This window comes from Pogona vitticeps, chromosome 4 (assembly GCF_051106095.1).
Source record: "Pogona vitticeps strain Pit_001003342236 chromosome 4, PviZW2.1, whole genome shotgun sequence".
Lineage (NCBI taxonomy): Eukaryota > Metazoa > Chordata > Lepidosauria > Squamata > Agamidae > Pogona > Pogona vitticeps.
In genome coordinates, this window is record NC_135786.1 from 20,632,699 (window position 1) to 20,648,378 (window position 15,680).

The 15,680-nt window shown below is 40.4% G+C and overlaps 1 long non-coding RNA gene across 3 annotated transcripts in view; it reads right to left on the reverse strand.

Annotated features, from left to right (window-relative positions):
* Positions 1–2,141: 2,141 nt before the first annotated feature.
* The window catches only part of LOC140706499 (uncharacterized), a 60,933-nt gene continuing 47,394 nt past the window's right edge, over positions 2,142–15,680 (reverse strand). The window contains exons 4-8 of one of the 3 annotated variants that reach the window (XR_013544480.1): positions 13,690–13,860; positions 12,871–12,922; positions 11,872–11,907; positions 10,990–11,045; positions 2,142–2,928 (exon numbers count right to left, since the gene is read on the reverse strand). This is a non-coding gene — a long non-coding RNA (uncharacterized LOC140706499). The remainder of the gene's footprint in view (positions 2,929–10,989; positions 11,046–11,871; positions 11,908–12,870; positions 12,923–13,689; positions 13,861–15,680) is intronic. The other 2 variants (XR_013544481.1, XR_013544482.1) reach the window with 2 other exon arrangements.

Genomic DNA, 15,680 nt, shown 5'->3' on the forward strand with positions numbered 1-15,680 from the left:
CAGACTATATGAGTTAGCTGCTATGCAAATTTGTAAGTGTCTGTTCATGGCTAAACATTTTTATTTCCTCCCAGTGGTGAAGCTAAGTATTTGCTTAATTCTCCTATGAAAATAGATTGGATTTAATAGCATTGGATCATGCTTTGGTCTGTTTTTGCCACTTTCTGTAAATAGACTATTTTAAAAAGTTGCTTATTGTAGAAAAGTACTTTATGCAGTATGAATTTTGTTTTACATGCATGGCATGATAGATTTGCAGAGGTGCTATTTCCATGCTTCATACAGAACCAGTAATGTATTTAAGAAAAGTACTTTATGCAGTATGAATTTTGTTTTACATGCATGGCATGATAGATTTGCAGAGGTGTTATTTCCATGCTTCATACAGAACCAGTAATGTATTTAAGACTGAAGAGCTGTTAGAGGTCAGCAGCATGAAAACCAAGGCTGTTTACTTACGAACTTTGGAACATGTTGAGGTATCCTGTATCTTTGCTACAGTTCATGGATTTCTTAGTTAATGTTGAAAAGAATATACAGTGATGAATTCAGCAGTTTTTATTGGCACTAAAGGAGTACTGCAGGCTTGTATTCTTCTGCCATAGCCAGGCTTTCCAGTAATACAGTTAGGTAGAAAACCTCCCAATGTCACATTTTTAACTTCCTAGAAAGATCATGTGACAGTTTACTCATTTGGCCTGTTACTGATTTCTTTTGTGAGAAGGGAAATTAAACATTCAAATTTTGTTTTACTCTTTTGCAGTATGCTGGAATAAAGGGGTATATCTTCTAGCAGTGAATTGTCACATTAATGCTGGAATGAATACTTATTGGGACTACTGACAGTATTTACAATAATTGCCAGGGAAGAAGCTCTTAGCATAACATTGAATCTCGCTATTGATGTGTATTGGCTTCCATTTTTCTAAAGGAGATGACTATAGCAGCTGTTGGACAAGATGGATAAACTGAAGGTGTTGCTGCCTTCAGTGCATAGATCAGGTGGCTGGTATAGACCAAAATAACTTTTCTTTTTTTCTAAAATCTGAATTGTCCTTCAGATTATGTTACTCTAAATCAAGTGATTAGAACCACAGCTGGCCATGAAAAGAATATGATAATACAGGTATCAGTCTGTAGCCATTTGGTTTTTCTTTGTTGATAGAAGGTTGATCTACTGAAGGTGATTTTTGACACTCCTCTCCATTTGCGTTATCTGGATTTGGCAGTTCTTTATTCTCAGACTGGACACTCCAGGTTTATCTCTAGTTTTGTCAACATGACAAATGTCCATATATATGTAACTAATCTAAATATTGCTGGTAAGTGTTTGGAAAGATAAATGTCCTAATGTATCAGGTCCTGGAATCTTAGAACATATGCAGTGAACGTTTTACACATAGCTTTTGGGTCACAACATATTGGTCTAAATCTAGTGTAGTGCTGTTGCTACAATGTCAGCACAAGAAAATATTCATTTCTTTCTCTTCATTTTCCAGCTTTTGGAACTGCTTAAAAACTGACTACAAAGGTTTCACAGGTCTCTAAAGCAGGTTGGGGTGATAGGCTGCAGTTGGGAAAGGAGATCATCCCAAACCATTTTAGTTGGATCCCACTGTTCCAGCAACAAAATCCTGGTACTGGATCTTGCCCATCTGATCCCCCAGGGTACACGGGGAAATTGGACATGCATGGGCTCTCACCATTTACTTAAATACAAACATATGTATGTTTACTTATGTGCTAGATTTCCTTTATGTACATTACCCCATTTTAATTTATTTCTTTAGAAAACGTTGTGCTGAAACTTTACACCAAGGCACACTTTCTAGAACTATTTGTACCATATGTATTAAATTCCACAAAAAATTGAATTTAAAGATTGTCTCACTTTGTAGACTATATTCATAATGGGGTTAAATCCAGGTTTTGAGCAGACTCACTGAAATCAAATTAGACAAGACTCAGTTCCACTGATTTGCAGTGGATCTGCTCTGACAAAAGTCTTATTTTAGACCAAAATAAGGTAAGTGAAACGACCCTAGCAAGAATGATAAGCTGGAACACTTATATTAGAAAAGATTTTTTTTTCCAGTATAGTGTATTAACGTGATAGATTCGTCAAATATTGATGTCTTAAATGTGCTGTCTTTCCTGCTCTTTTATTTAAACATATGTCACAGAAGCAAATAAAAAAACAGATTTTCAGACAGTTTACACAGAGATTTCAAAACATCAAAATTAGCGGAACATTGCATATCATAATTAGTTTCTCTTATAGGGAAAAAGGCCACATGGTCCTTGTGTAAAAGTCCAAGAATAGGGTTGGACAACACCTTTATTAGACCACTAATATCCCCAAGACAGGCTAGCTTTCTGCCATTACGTAAGGATAGCTGGACAGAACTGAAGTGCATGGAAGACATGCTTAGATAGAAGGCAGTGAGAAAGATCCTGAATGACAGGCAGCCTTGTGTCTCCAAAAACTAGATGAAATGTACATCGCTTGTAATAAAACTGGTACCTCAAGTAGATTCTAAAAGTTTGCAGTTTCTCTGGAACATGCTTTAGCCAAATGTTGGTGCTGGGCTTGCTTCTGTTAAATGTAATAATTTTTTGCCCCCAGGTTCTACAGTGGGCTCTCCGAGTCTTGTAAGCCTCAAAAGCTACCTTGTCTCTGAAATTATAGTGACCTAACATGGTTTTATTGATCTCTGCTGCTTTGGGATTGCTTATGACAAGAGATGCAAAGCAGAAAAATTGTACTGCTGCCCTTTAGTAAAAATGTATACATTAATTTTGCTATAATATTATTTTTTTAATACATTAGTTAGTGGCTTTGTTACCTAGATAGTTACTATTAAAATCATCTTCTGTTCTGTAGACTTCTGGTAGACTTTAAATGTGCTCTGGGGCTGGAGTGCATTTCTGAAATGAGAAGAAGAGAAAAACATTACTCCTTAGGCTGGATGCCAGATAATTTAAGATTTTGATTAAATTGCTTTTAACTGATTAAACCAATTGTAAATGTATGTAATTGAAAACATCGATGAAAATGTTTCTTGAGCATTTGAAAGGAAGCAAATGTTGGAATTCTGACTATTGGCAGGAGATACAGAACCAAGCTAAAAATAGCTTAGAAAATTCTAAACTCATTAGTGTCATGAGATGTACGTGAAGTTTGTTTCGGCTGTGTACTGTTAAATTGAATTGCCTGGTGCTTTTATGGGTTAGAGAAAAGTTTAAACTCCAGGATAAAATTGCCTGTTAAGCTTTCAATACACAATGAAAGGTTAAGTAATCAAAGTGTACCACAAAATAAACAGATGGGATGTCATCTAAATATTTTGCATTAAACTAGACCGCCTGGCAAATTAGGCTTAGAGAAATTGGTCAAAATCCTGTTGCTTCGCGAAGTAAATCACACTAGAGTAGGCCCGCTGAACTCATGGATTTGGTGAATCAATTCTGCAAATTCCACTGATTCAAAACTTTTATGTTAAAGTTGCAACTAGACATGGGTGACATGGGCATTTTGTATCCAGGGATATGAAATACGAGGGGGTGCTGAGCTAGGAAGCTATAAATTGCAGGGTGTGTTGGCCAATTTGTCTGTATTCAATGGTGCAAAAATCAACTACCTATGATTTTAACTTTCATGTTCAGGTCCAAAGTGAACATGGCGGCACCTCCAGAAAAGTTCAATATGGAAGAACATAGGACCATAATCAAGTTCCTTTTTCTCCAAGGGAAAGATGCAAAGCAGATCCATGATGAAATGTCACAAACTGGGTGACAGTGGCCCTTCATATGCAACAGTTAAATGTTGAGTTGTCAGTTTTAAAACTGGCCATTTCAGTGTTGAAAGTGAGATACCCAGTGGAAGGTCTGTTTCTGTCTCTGTGCCTGCAAATGTGAAAGCCATCCATGACATGATCATGGAGGCCCGCCAAATAGCAGCCAAAAGTATTGCTATATATCTGAGAATATCACGTGAGAGAGTTGGTGCTATTATCCACAATGACTTGGAAATGAGAAAGCTAGCAGCAAAGTGGATCCCCAAACTTTTGACAACCGAACAAAAGAGGAAACGTGTGGAGTCATCGGTGGGTGTTTTGGAACATTTTGAAAGAAATGAGTCAGATTTCCTGTGCAAACTGGTAACTGGTGATGAGACATGGATCTGTTGTTATGATGCTGAGACAAAGGAACAGTTAAGGAATGGAGGCACAGTGATTCCCACAGGCCAAAGAAGTTCCGAGTGCAAAGGTCGGTGCAGAAGCAAATGGCAACAGGTTTTTGGGATAAGAAGGGAGTTCTGCTGGTCGACTACCTCCAACAGGGTTCAACCATCAATACAAAATATTACTGTGCCTTATTGACAAAGCTGAGGCAAAAATCAAGGAAAAACTCTCCAGGAAAGCTCTCCAAAGATGTCATCCTGTTGCATGACGATGCCTTGTCACACACTGCAGGTGAAACAATGGCAAAACTGACGTCCTTAGGCTTTCAGGTGATGCTCCGTCCATCCTATTCTCCCAACCTGGCTCCTCCTGACTGTTATCTGTTCAGCAAACTCAAAATTTTAACACCTAAAGGGACAACAATTTGGGAGTGTTCTGGAGGCAACTAATGCTTCAAATGAGTGGTTACACCAGCAGTTGGGAGAATTTTATTTGCAGAGACTTAAGAAGCTATAGGACATATGTCACAAGTGCATTGACTTCCTGGGGGGATTGTGTTGAATAGTGTGGCAGTTACAGCTTCCTAGCTCATTTTTTTCTGGGAAAGGCTCAATGAAAACTTATCAGCACCACCTCGTATGAACCATGGCACCACAGATGCTGTGCTGGCCCAATTCCTATTCCCAGAACCAACATCACACAGAGCAGGCTCACTGGCTGAGTGGGGAGATTCCCTGTCTTGCCTCCACACTGACTTGGTTGGCTGGGCTACTGCCAGGACTGGTGTGCCACCACCGAAGGAAAACCATGCAGAGCCCAGTGAGTAGGCCAGCCAGTTCTGGGGGTGGAAATTGGGCCAGTGCAGTACCTGTGGTGCTGCAGTTCATATTTTGTATCTGTAGATACGTATATGAAGTGCCCATGTCTAGCTGCAGGTAGAACAGGCCTATTTGAATCAATTTTGCAGAGTTGACTCACCAAATCCCCACTGATTCAGTGGGCCTGCTCTAGTGTGATTTACCATACTAAGCAACAAGACTTTGGCCACTATATTCAAAGCATAGCTCCAAATGTATATGTGGGCCACAAAGATTATCTTGAGTTTTGAATGCATGACTGCCCTCCCCTACAGAGTGACTATTGCACCAACTTGTTGCTGACTGTTTATGTGGAAATGCCATAGATAGTGGCTCCAATGTCTCCTGCTTTTATCTACATACAAACTGAATGGATGGGGGTAAGTCTGAGCCTGATAAAGATGATGAAAGCATTTCTAAATGACTGAACATGGTAAAAACAGCAATGTGAGGCAGGAATCCAATGTATATTTGTAGTTCTGATCCACTGGGTTCAGTTGGACATATTCCTATTTAGGACTATCATCTAAGTAAGATGAAAGGGACCAGGATTTACTTCAACCAGAGGGAAAAAATGCTAAGGATTGAGGCACAAGGGGGAATGATAGCTGCTGTGATATCCAATATTACCTGGATGTCTTGTACAAAGCTTGTCTTACTCTTACTTAGGTACAATACTGAAACCTACCATATTCAGCTTTCATTTTCCCAACAGTTCCCAACTCAAGGTGGACACATTTAATGGATAGTGAGAAAATCCATCTTTATATCATAAAGATGGATTTATGGGATAAAATATGCAGACCTTGCATATTTCATCTGTTTATCTTAACCAGCAAGATACTTGTTTTATATTGCATGTAAAACAAATATCTCGCTAGGAATAAAAATTAATAGCTGGAATTCTAAAATTACTACATGTTTGCATATTTGTATGATTTTTATCTTGCTTTTCTCCCCTAGTGAGGACCCAAGGAGGCATACAAAAATTTGAAACCAATAATTAGTTAAAACAAATTTAATATTAAAAGGCCTGCATCATATGCACATTAGCCATAAAAGGCTTTAAAGGTCAACTAGTACTTTGAATAAGGCCTGGAAACAAACTGGCAGCCAATGAAGCTGTTGTAACAGAGGTCAAACAGTCATGGTAATCATTCCCAATTAACAGCCTGTCTTCAGAGGCTGTCCCATGTAGAGCACATTGCAGTAATCCAAACAGAAGTAAACCAAGGTATGTAATACTTCAAACAAGTCATACTTCTTGAGGAACAGATGCAGTTGGTAGACACAAACATCTAGTTTACATGTTACCTAATTTAAAAGTTGGTTGTGCCCCAATCCCACAGTCAGTAGGGAACTTGTAGTAGAGAGTGGTCCTCACCGACCAGATAGGCGGGGTATAAATTGAATAAATAATAATAATAAGAGATACCCATGCCTACCATGCAAAGAAAGCAGAACTGAACCTAAAGAATGGCTTCTACTGCAGTTCTGCTACATATTGGAAGCAAGGCAAAGTGACTGCTCTGGTATAGTGATCCATCTTTCAGCTGTAAAACTAAGGTGTTCCACAATGCCTTGCAGCAGTTAGAACTATTTTCAATGTTGCAATAAGAGTCAATTGCTTTTCTCAGTCTCGAACATAGTTTTTTTGACAGAACTCTTTGTGACCTTTATGGTAGTGAATTGTCATGATGCTCCAGTCACATAAATAGTTTGGTGTCTTGCACATTAATATACTCCATTGAGAACTTTAACTGCTTGTTTTGGTAAGTCTACTGTAACTGTGTAACCAATTCTTATATTACACATTACCTAAAAAACAACTAGTTACAGATAATTTACTGTAAAGTTACTTCCAAGTCCTGTCTCATTTGCAGGGTAGAGGCCACTTTGCATTATCTCAGAAGTCATAAAATGGGCTCTAGCGATTACAGTGGTGCCTCGCATTACGACGTTAATTCGTTCCAGCGAAATCGCTGTAGAACGAAAACGTAATGCGAAAATAAAAAGCCAATTGAAACGCATTGAAACCCCTTCAATACGTTCCAATGGGCTGGAAAGTCACCATCCAGCGAAGATCCTCCATAGGGCGGCCATTTTTGGTGGCTGTCTTGCGAGGAATCCGTCTCAGAAAACAGCGGGGAGCCATTTTATTTACCCGGTGGCCATTTTGAAACCATCGATCAGCTGTTGGAAAATCGTCGTTTTGCGAAGAATCGGTTCCCGAAGCAGGGAACCGATCATCGTAAAGCGAAAAACTATTTAGACTGTTGTTCTGCGATCGCTAAAGCGATCGGAAAACATCATCGTAATGCAGTTTCATCGTAATGCGGGGCAATCGTAAAGCGGGGAATGACTGTACTAGAATTCAACATTGTAGTTACAGACATTGTAACAGCGAGGGAGGTTATGTTAGGTGCACCTGTTGAGTGTTCACTGGGGCCTTTCCTCTTTTCCTGCCTTCACCTCAGCTTTGTTAAAGTAGCATGGTAGCTCCAGCCTGCCTTCTCTCAGTGGCAGACCACACACGTGGCTCAAGGATCGCTGTACTTCCCTCTTCTGAGGCAAGTATCATCTCTGCCATCCACCACCATCCACACTGCCCACCTACTGGTTACATTAAAGAATAAGGATCTTATTTATTTTTATTTATTAAATGTATACCACTCATCTAGACCAAAATCTATGCTTGGCGGCTAACGATAGATAAAAAGTAAAAACAATATAATAAAAACGACAGTAATAATATAGTTCAAGATAGGAAAAATAATCAGGTTATGACATGAGGAAAAGCCTGCCTAAAGAGCCAGGTCTTAAGTTTGATCTATTACTGTTGGTGAACAGTAATTTCATATTTGGAGGGGGGCCTAAGGGAGAGTGGAAAGAAGAAACAGACCTTTGTGCTGCTTGTTCAAAATAGCTGCTGAAGCAAGAGAGTCTGGACTGCAGGACTTGGTGTCATCCAGAACAGTTAGCTGGGTTTCTTCCTAAGAAATTGAGTTTCATTGCAATGGCAGCATGTTCTCCTGATTGTCCCAAGAAAGCTGCTACTACTTTCTTTTCCGACATGTAAAATAGGACTGAGGAAAAACAGCAACTACATTGCGGTTCAGCAAATATGCACAGCAGACAGCTATGTGTTCTCCTGTCCTGGGCAAGCAAGTTGCCAGTCTTCTCTTATAATCCACAGCAGCAGAAGGAACAAGGGCCAGATAGCAGTCCTGAGGATTAGCCTTTCAGATTAAGAACAAAATGGAGATTAACTTCTTCCTCTTCCAATCGGGAATAAATGGAGAAAGTCTAGCCATGGCTGGAAGAGGTTATCTCAAATAATGTGATAAATGTGAAGTTGTATAATGGTAGTAATAGGAATATTTAGGAATAGTTGCCCTAATATATTAGAAATATGCCTCTCATTGGTTGCTGGATAAGAATGATATTTTCATAACATGCTTTCATGAGTGGTCTAATTAACAAATAGTATGATCTTATTAACTAATTTATTTCCATATGCCTTGGAATCTAGATACCTTATCAAAGTCACTACTCTGACTTTTACCTGTCTGCATATTTAAATAATTTTCTGAGATGTTTTCTAGAACACTCCCATCTTTTGTAAACAAATACAAAAAAAATAAGATCAGGTAGTGTATTAGAATTATTCTATTCAAGTCTTAGATTTGTCTTGTTTTTTGTTGTTGAACAAGTTCAAAAAACTGCTTATCAGTTGTAGCATATAACCATGATTCATGAATATGAAGGAATTAATATTTATGAATATTTTAAAATTGTTTTTCATTTTTGTTAAATTCTGAAACATTTTACAATAGTTGGGAGGTAGAATGTGGGTGGCCTATTAAATGCAAATAAAGAAGAGGGCCATTGTTTCTCGCATGTGTTGATTCCTTCCTGAAGTTATTTGCCTTTTAAAAATATAGTTTAAAAAAAATCCTGTAAAATTGGCATTTTTCTTGAGATCCAGTATATTACAGTATTCTCTGCATCAATGCTGAGATTCTGAACGTTCTCTGGTGTTATCTCACACCTCAAGATTTCTTCATCTACGTCAAACAGTTTGCAGTAGGGGAGGAGTTGCCAACATCCAAAAGGACTATATCTCTTTAACAAAAAAACCTATACACCTTAATACCAGTGTTGATGGGCCATAGTCACAACAGAACTGCTGCTGATTTACTGCCCACTCAACTATCCAACTTGTCATGAGTTGGCCTCAGAGGTGGTGTCAGATAATTCTTATACTGGATACTGCTAATTGTTACGTCCTTTTGGACCAACTCTGTAAAATTGAAGAGGGTGGCACTGTATTACAGAGGTTCCATTTCTCTGTATGGAACCAGTTTCAAAAAGTGTAATTGGGGGACATCTCAGCCCCACAGTTATTAAGCTGTGGGGTGATGCAGGGTTCCATTCTGTCTCCCATGCTGTTTGGTATCTATATGAAACTGCTAGGAATTGTAATTAGATTATTTGGGGTTGGGTTTCATTAATGTGCTGATGACACCGCTTTATCTCTCCTTATAATTGTGTTGGACTCATGTTGTGCAGTGATGGACCAATATTTGGAGGTTCTAACAGGCCTGATGAGGGCCCATAAAATGGAAACTGAATCCAAGAAGAGGATCTGTGCTTCCCAGGTTTGGTTTGGTAGGAGACCTGAAAGGGCAGGTGGAGTGTTTGAGAGTACTCTTAGCTTTGTCTTTGTCACTTGATGCTACTGTAGCGTAGCTTGAAATGCTTTCTGCTGTTTCACCAGGTACAACCATTTCTGAAGAGGAATAAACTAGCCAAAGTAGTCCACACTCGTAACCTCCTGGTTAGACTACTTGCAATGCGTTCTACATGGGCGACCCTTGAAGATGACATGGATGCTGCAGCAAGTGCAATTTCTTCATCGTGGTCTCTGAATCACACATATGGGTTCCTTTTGCGCAGCTGCGAACATCTTTGAAATATTCTAGAGTCTAAAGAAATTGTTAGTCCATGTCCTCTCCACTACATATGTTCCCCATCCTGAAGCTAATTCCCTTCTTGCTGCCATTGCTTGGGAGCTTCTTTAGAGCCTGTGTTTCTTTTTCTCACAATCGAAACTCATAATTGTTTCTATATACTTCTACTTACTATTCTGTCCTTTGTCCCTCTCCCAGTTATTTTTGTCCTTTTAAAAATTGTGGGCCCATTTAAGAAGTGCACCACCTGCACTAAGATCCCCCTCACTGACAGACAATCCAAGTGCCTTTATTGCCTGAATGAGGAGCATCAAACAGAATTGTCAGATCTGTTAAAAGTTCACTAAAGTAGCCATTAAAAACGACAGTTCTTAAGATTTATCTCTGGGAGAAATTATTGCAAATGGTTTACATTATTGCTAAAAGGACTACCTTGGTTTCAAAAGTATCCATTTTTAAAAGTCCTTCTGAACAGTTTCTTATGGAGGTGCTTCAGTCAGAGACAACCTCAACAAGATCCCTCAAGGACCAATCCGCTCAGTCAACAGAGCCCAGCCAACAAACACAAACTTCTGAAATTGAGAACAATCCCTCAACATTGAAATCGACATCATCATCGAAACTGGTGCCCTCCTCTGCACAGAAGAGGGAAAGACTTCTGGATACAGACTCTCAAGTCAGAAATAAAAAGATTAAAAAAACCAAAGCCACCAGGCTCTGGCTGCTAAGGCATCAACAACCTATCCTATCCACCATCACGTAAAAGTAAAAACCATGAGAAGCATGATGATTTTGTTTGTTTGAGCCCAGTGTCCAAAGAAAAAAAATGTCCCAAGGATGGGCCTCATCTGCATTCAGCCATTCTCCATAATGGAGTCAGCTAATCCAGCAAATATAAGCAACCCTGACCACTTGGTCAGAACACAAGGGGCATCCAAACTGAGTAAGGAAACATAAAAATACAGATGCATTTACCATATTGATTTGTCTTCAGCCATCCTTGTCCAAACACAATAAAGACAGGCATTCTCCTACACAAAAAGATAACACCATTAGTGACGGCTCTTATTTTAATGATTGAGTCATATAAGGAACTTTTATCTATCTTGGAGACAACCAAACCCCACTCCCACCCCCCAATATTTCAGATCTTATACTTGGTATGTCCAGAGTGCTGCAAATGGAAGTCCAACTGCCACCTCCACCAAGGTCAAACCTGTTTATGGCCAAATTAACAAGAATGTGGCTCCTCCCTGTCCATATTAGTATCCTCCCTTCCCTTTAAGTGAGGTTAAATAATTGTGGCAAAAGCCATCTACTTTGCCCTCAATCTCAAGGCAGATTAAAAATCTTTATAAAATCTTTATAAAGAAGCCACTTTCTTCCTGAAACTTCCACACCCCAACTCTATCATTGTTGAAGCTTGTTAGACCAGGTTAGATGTCATCATCATAGGGCTCCAAGCAATATGGAGGGGCATAAAATGGACATGATAGGAAGAAGTATTTGCCCTGGGCATAAGAATGGTAAATTATCAAGCAGTGATGGGTACATACTATAGATTCCTCTGAGACAAGATTCAATCTCTCCTTAACAGCCCGCCAGAGGATAAGAAAGTTTTGTCCTTAACCTTTCCACAGGAGGCAATGGCCCTGGCAACCCAAGTGATGCATGCCACCATACACATCACTGACTCCAGTGTAGAGGACATGGCAGCAGTAGTAGCACTAAGACATCATGCCTGGTTGAAATCAGCAGGAATCTCTGGTGATCCCAGTTCTCGAAAAAAGATTTACCATTTGATTGTGAACCTTTCTGGATACATTAACTTTCCTATTCCCTCAGAGAGGTACAAACCTCTTTCTGCGACATTTTCTCAGTATTTCAGACAACCTGCAGAGAAATCCAAATGAAAAACCACCATCTCAAAACATGAGAACAGCAGGTCTAAAGCAGCAACTTTGACTTCCCATGCACTGATATCCACAGCCTTCTGACTATTCGTCACCATATTACCACTCCTGGCATATTGTCATCAATTATGACTAGGTCCTGACCATAGTCAAACATGGCTATGTCATACAGTTTATCTCCCTCCTTCCAACTGGCTATTTCAAACTTATAGCACCATTTCATGTTCTGGAAGAAGTTATAGCCACACTTCATAAGGATGCCACACAGAGAGCCCCTCTTGAGTCTCTCGGTGATGGTTTCTACTCCCATTATTTTACTGTCTCCGGAAAGGACAAGGCCCTGAGGCCCATCTTAGACATGAGAGATGTAAACCTATCTCTCACCAAGAAATCCAGGATTTCTAATACTAGGAATTTAACCGCTTCTCAAAGAAAGGAGACTGATTTGCTGCAGTAGGCCTCAAGGACACTTATTTCCACATTACCATCCATTTGGATCACTGGCATTTTCTACATTCTGCTCTGGGCAACAAGACCTATGAGTTCAAAGCACTTCTTTCCTTTTGATCTATAGATAGCACCCAGAGTCTTCATGAAGTGTATAAAACTCTTGCAGCATATCTCAGAATTCGTGGCATAACTATATTCCCGTACTGGTTGACTATGGCAAATTTGAAGGGCAAGGTGGGAAAATATGTGGCTTTCACCTTGCACCTTTTGTCAGATCTCAACCTTCATGTAAACTTCAAAAAGTCGTGTTTAACACCAGATCGGAAGTTACAATACTTCGGAGCTGTGCTGACTTCAAAAACTGAAAGCTTACCTATCTCCAGACAGGATAGACAAACTCCTGGAGTTGACAAACAAGTTCAAACCAAAGGCATCCATCACCACACACAACTCAGAAACATTATGGCATTGCAGCTGCAATAATTCCACATACCTGGTTGAGAATGAGGTATCTTCAAGTATGGTGTCCAGCATCTTTCAGCTTTCTGGTAGAGAGCAACAAAAAGAAATTGGTCATCACTGAGGATTTGGCAGAACAGCTGTGATGGACAAACATTTCCAATCTTTCTCTTGGAAGACTGTTCAAGCAGCTCCAACTTTGCATCCAGATAACAATGGATGTGAGTCTGACAGGCTGGGGAATACATTGTTTGGGTCATCAAATCTATGCACACTGGTCCAGCTGTGAAAAACAGTAGCATATAAACAAGTTGGAAATGCTAGCTGTGATAAAGGATTTGCACACATTCGAATTGATAGTCAGGACAAAGTAGTACAAATGGCCGCAGACAACACGATCACTATGTTCTACATAAACAAACAAGGCAGAATGCATTCAATGTCCCTTCTGAACCTAGCTGTCCAAGAGGCCAGTATCTTCCAGCACTGCCTTTGGGTGGGTGACTGTCAGAGGCGGCAGAGGAGGGAACCATGCACTGTGATTGGTGAGTGAGCAGTTGTGCTGAGGAGGGGAAGGAAGTACACTTTGCCTAGGAAATGGGTGAGTGCACAGAGGAGATGGGAGAGGGGAGTGCACAGCACCCATGGAACACTTGTGCAACACCTTGAGCATCACTTTGTTTGCACAGGAAATTAATGCAATGGTTTAATAGTTATTGCACTCTTTGGTGTCTCCTTTCTTGGGGAGCAGAATGTCTAGTGCAGTGGTCGGGGAAGAGGGGTAAATTACGCCAAATGGGGTAAAAGTGAAAATCCTGGGGGTAATGAGCAGAGCGCTAACTTGCAGCCAAACCTCAAATTGTAAGCCACCTCTCCCTGTTACTTCCTTGGTTGCGGCATGGCACTTGTAAATCTGTTCTTTCAGAGAACGGAGATAAGCCTGCTTAATTGGTTACAGCTGTAGAATAGCTCCAGGCAGTCAATCAATGCGGGGCTTGTGAATAACTGCTTCTGCCAGAGATGACTGCAAGCAAACAGGAGGAGAGAAAGGCTTCAGTTAACGAGGGAAGGAAGGTGCAAGAGACGGACGGCTTCATCAAGCTTGTTTAAATGTATGCAGAAAATGGGGGGGGAGGGAGGGTGGATGGATGTGTGCGTGTATGAGAGAGAGAGAGATTGATACAAAACTATGAAAAAAGCAACAGGCAAGCAAAACAAGGCTTGAATTAAGGCGGGGGAAAGGGTGGCTTCATTGAGCTTGTTTAAATTTATTTGATTGATTGATTGATTGATTGATTGATTGATTGATTGATTGATTGATTGATTGATTGATTGATTGATTGATTGATTGATTGATATCCCGCCCATCTGGTCTGGTCGACCATTCTGGGCGGCTTCCAATAAGGTGTATACAATAAAACATAAGAATTTTACAAACAGTCCATAACACATACAATAATAAAACAAATAATGCATGAAAGAAAAAATAAAGAAAGAATTAAATATTGACAGGAGGGAAGGCCTGAACATACAACCATGTTTTTAGTTGACTCTTAAAAGTGCCCAGCGTAGGGGCCGCACGAATTACCGGAGGAAGGTTATTCCAGAGGCGAGGAGCCACCGCTGAGAAGGCCCGGTTTCGTGTCCTTTCCTTCCGGGCCTCCCTCAGCGTTAAGACTCCTCAGCCTCACCTCCTGGCTTGTGCGGGTGATCCGAGTAGATCTAGGTGGGAGCAGGCGTTCTGCCAAGTATCGGGGTCCTAAACCGTTTAGGGCCTTATATGTAAGCATTAACACTTTGAAGTCAATGCGGAAACGGATGGGCAGCCAGTGCAGCATGGCCAGAGTAGGAGAGATATGTTGGTATTTTCTCACTCCAGTAAGGAGTCTGGCCGCTGCATTCTGCACCACCTGAAGTTTTCACATCAGCTTCAAAGGGAGCCCCACGTAGAGTGCATTACAGTAGTCTAATCTAGAGATTACAAGCGCATGTACTAAGGTAGTGAGGATTATAATAATTAATAAGAGGAAATGGACATACTGAACTGAAGCGACTAATTGTTGAAAATTGAGGGAGGAAGGGTGTGTGTGTGAGTGAGAGAGAGAGAGAGAAAGAGACTGAAAAAACTATGAAAAAAGGAACAGGCAAGCAAAACAGAAGGCTTGAATTAAGGCGGGGGAGGGGTGGCTTTTTCAGATGCTGTCTAGGTTTGTCATTGCTTTCCTCCCAAGAAGCAGGCGTCTTTGAATTTCGTGGTGCTGTCACCATCTGCAATGATCATGGAGCCCAAGAAAGTAAAATCTGTCACTGTCTCCATATCTTCCCCTTTTATTTGCCAGGAGGTGATTGGACCAGTGGCCAAGATCTTAGTTCTTTTTAAATGTTGAGCTTCAGATGATTTTTTGCACTCTTTTTTTCACCTTCATTAAGAGGTTCTTTAATTCCTCCTCACTTTCTGCCATGCTTTTGTGTAGTCAATGAAGCAGAAGTAGAGGTTTTTCTGGAACTCTCTGGCTTTCTCCATAATCCAGCGCAAGTTAGCAATTTGGTCTCTAGTTCCTCTGCCTCTTCGAAATCCAGCTTGCACTTCTTGGAATTCTCGGTCCACATACTGCTGAAGCCTGCCTTGGAGGCATAATGTTGCTAGCATGAAATGAGTGCAATTGTACAGTAGTTGGAGCATTCTTTGGCACTTCCCTTCTTTGGGATTGGGATGTAGAGTGTCTGATCACAGGGTTTTCAAGGTAAGAAATACTCAGAAATAGTTTACCATTACTGTACAGTAGTGGTCGGGGAACAGGAGTAAATTACCCCAAATGGGGTAAAAGTGAAAATCATGGGGGT